Below are 3,784 nucleotides of genomic sequence, written 5' to 3'. Positions count from 1 at the left end.
CAGGTTACACTGCTTGCTTTCTTAGAAAGTGGTGCTGTTGGAGAAGCAGTTTTGGGCAACAGGGCAAACAAATGTGTCACGTGCTTCTTCGCATGTTAAGCAAACCAGAAAAAAACAACGAAAAAAACTGAAAAGGCAGTGAAAAACCAGAAGAAGCATTTAAAAATGCATTTTAAAAGGCCTCTCTCCTTGCTCCTCTATTAGGCACAGCCATTGCCTTCTCCTCCTCTTCTTATTCGTTTTCTTCTTCTTCTTCATAACAATCTCTTCCTCTTCGTTTTCACTAGGCTTAGTCCCAAACCCTTTTCACTCCTAAATGCTTATTTCAGAGACCCTTCTCTCATACCTACAGTTCCACATTCTTCCGTTCCGGGGCACAGTCCAAAAGCTGTTGGGTATGACGTCAGGTTTTTCTTGGTTGTTGTTGTTGTGAATGATTTCTTTCCCGTTTTGTTTTTCATTGAACCTGAGAAACAGTTTTTGTCTCTTTTGTGGAACCAAGTTTCCTTTTTTGTATATACTGTTTTTATATCGTTCATTCACGGCTATATTTTATGAGAAACTGCATCTTGCTCTCCTCACGAGATATTATTGATCGATTTATATCGGTAGAAATCACCTGATATGTTTTTCAAACGTTGGTGTTGTGTTCAATTTTGATATTTCTAAGAAGAGATATACATTATAGTCACAAGAGAATGTATTTTGAGGTGTTTTTATTTGATATTTTCATGATTCTAGTTCTTTTTGAACTGATGTAAATGTGTTTATCCAAAATGGTGAGCAAAATAATCATGGGGTCATTATTTGGTGTTATTTAAGGTTATATTTTCACTTTACTTTGGGTGTTTCTCTGTTTTTTGTGTTCGGGAATTTTATTATTATTTTTTTTCATCAAAATAGATTTTAAATTTGATATTTAACATGAACGTCCTTATTTCTGATTTATTATTTTGATGATTATATTTGTTTTAAACTGATGAGAAAGTGTTTAACTTGGATGCTTGAGCAGCGGTATATTGGTTTTATTGTGGGTTTCTGTTGAAGTTGATTTGATGATGCTTTGATTTTGAAATAATGCGGTGTCTCATTTTCAGTCATTACTCAATATCCTGTTTTGGAAGTTAATTTGAAATTGAAAGAAGAGTTTTATGATATTACTATGAATATGAGGCTGACATTTGCAAAAACCTCAGCATTTACTTGTTCTCCACGCTGAGTTGCTTTGAACAGTTTCTTGACATTATTTTGAATGGAAATCGTCCATCACACTGTTCAGCCATCAATTCTACTCCTGAAGAATTTCACCAATCTTAACATGAATGAATATCAAGAAGCTCAATGAGAAATTTTCAATTTACCTTGCTGTGCATATGAAGATTATTTTGCTTCAAAAAGAAACACCCTCACAACAGTCTCTTCCTGGTTGGGCTCTGTTGACCACATCTGGAGGAAGTATTTCATCATCTTTTTGGTTCAAGGTCAGTGAAAGATCCTCAATAATATCAATTTGTTGGTGAATTGAAGATGAAAATCACAGTGGATGTTCATCACATTGACGGGCGGGGTTGGGGCTCGTCAAGTTTTTCTTTGGTTGTTGTTGTTGTGAATGATTTATTTCCCTTAATGCTTTTCACTGAACCGGATATACAATTTCTATCTCTTTATTGTCGAAGCAAGTTTCCTTTTTTGTGTTTCCCTGTTTTTTATCATTCAATCACGGCTATATTTTATCAGAAACTGCGTCTTGCTCACCACATGAGATACTATTCCTCTATTTTTGTTGGTAGAAATCACCTGATTTGTTTTTCAAACTTTGGTGTTGTGTTGAATTTTGATATTTCTAAGAAAAGATATACATTATAGTCACAAGAGAATGTATTTTGAGGTGTTTTTAATTGATATTTTCATGATTCTAGTTCTTTTTGAACTGATGTAAATGTGTTTATCCAAAATGGTGAGCAAAATAATCATGGGGTCATTATTTGGTGTAATCTAAGTTTATACGTTCACTTTACTTTGGGTGTAAATCAACGCAATGTGATATTTCAAATTTCTGCTCAACACTCTGTTTTTTGTAGCGGAATTTTTTTTCCTTCAAAATTTATTTGATATTTAACATGAACGTCCTTATTTCTGATTTATTATTTTGACGATTGTATTTGTTTTTAACTGATGCGAAAGTGTTTAACTTGGATGCTTGAGCAGCGGTATATTGGTTTTATTGTGGTTTCCTGTTGAAGTTGATTTGATGATGATTTGATTTTGAAATAATGTGGTGTTTCATTTTCAATCATTACTCAATATCCTGTTTTGGAAGTCAATTTGAATTTGAAAGAAGAGTTTTGTGATGTTACTATGAATATGAGGCTGACATTTGCAAAAACCTCAGCATTTACCTGTTCACGTTTAATTATTTTCAACAGTTGTTTGTAATTATTTTTAATTGAAATCGTCACCATAGTGTCTGCCATCAATTTCCTCCTGAAGAATTTCACCAATCAGAACATGAATGAATATCACGATGTGAAAAGACAAATTTGCAGTTTTCCTTGCTGTGCATATGAAGATTGTTTTTCAGAGACAAAACCTCTGACAAACCTCTGTTCATGGTTGGGCTCTGTTGACCACGTCTGAAGGAGGTATTTCCTCTTATTTTTGGTTCAAGGTTCGTGAAAAATCTTCAATAATATCCTTTGTTGGTGAGCTGGAGTGGAAATCACATTGGATGTTCATCACATTGACGGGTGGGGTTGGGGCTCATCAGGTTTTTCTTTGTTTGTTGTTGTGAATGATTTATTTCCCTCAATGCTTTTCACTGAACCGGATATACAATTTCTATCTCTTTATTGTCTAAGCAAGTGTCCTTTTTTTTAAGCCTGGTGTTCGCTTAGCGGTTAGGGTTACGGCTTGCGGATATGGGATTTGGCCTCCATCCATATCCGCTTGTAAATATTCCCCTATTTCCCCAATACTCCCCAACTATCCCCAATCCCCCATTCCCTAGTCCCATTGTCTGTAAACAACACTCTGTAGCCCCGACCTTCCCCTTTTTCCCCCATTAAATGTCGTGCCCAGGTCCACCGCATCTCACGGAGACAACTATAGGACATCTTGCTAGTTATTCTTAGTCTATGTCAGTTAAGGACTCGTTTCCATTAATTCTGACTCTTCGTTGCACCAGAATGTGATTGTATGGCACCGTTAGTAAGTTTAGGACCTCCCAATACCTCCCCGCATCTCTTCCTCATGGAACAACAACACCAACAACAACAACAGGGGCGGCGGCGCGGCGGCGGCGCGGGGAGTGTGCGTCCTCACTCCGGCTTGGTTAGCCGCCATTGACCATGTGCTCCGACGGGGTTACCACGCAGGGGCTCACTGTCAGCTCCTCGTCAAGGGCGGAGCCCGGTAACCCCCCGCACCCAATAAGAAGCGGCGGACCGATTCCATCTGGGGCGGAGCTAACGAGCCGAGGGCGTGTCACTCCCCGCTGGACATGCGCAGGAAGACGGAGGTGACGTCAGATGCGCCTCAGCTTGGAGAAGAAAGGACGCCACCTCCAGCGCGATGATACCTCCCCGCATCTCTAGACCGGACCGGGTCGATTCTGCCCCTGAGCCAAGGTGCACCTTGAGCTATCGACTGCCTGCCCTCCCCTGCCATCAATCCCCGTGTGAGTCAGTCTTGTCCCGTTTGTCTGTGGTCTGTCGGGAATAAGATAAGACTGTGTCTAAGTGCCCATCTTGCTGTGCTGTACCTCTTGCCGTGTAATCTAACTGTT

Source organism: Myxine glutinosa (genome assembly GCF_964187855.1).
Source record: "Myxine glutinosa chromosome 3 unlocalized genomic scaffold, kmMyxGlut1.1 SUPER_3_unloc_1, whole genome shotgun sequence".
NCBI classification, from domain to species: Eukaryota; Metazoa; Chordata; class Myxini; order Myxiniformes; family Myxinidae; genus Myxine; species Myxine glutinosa.
The sequence above is the reverse complement of the archived record's forward strand: the minus strand, read 5'-3'. Positions refer to the sequence as shown.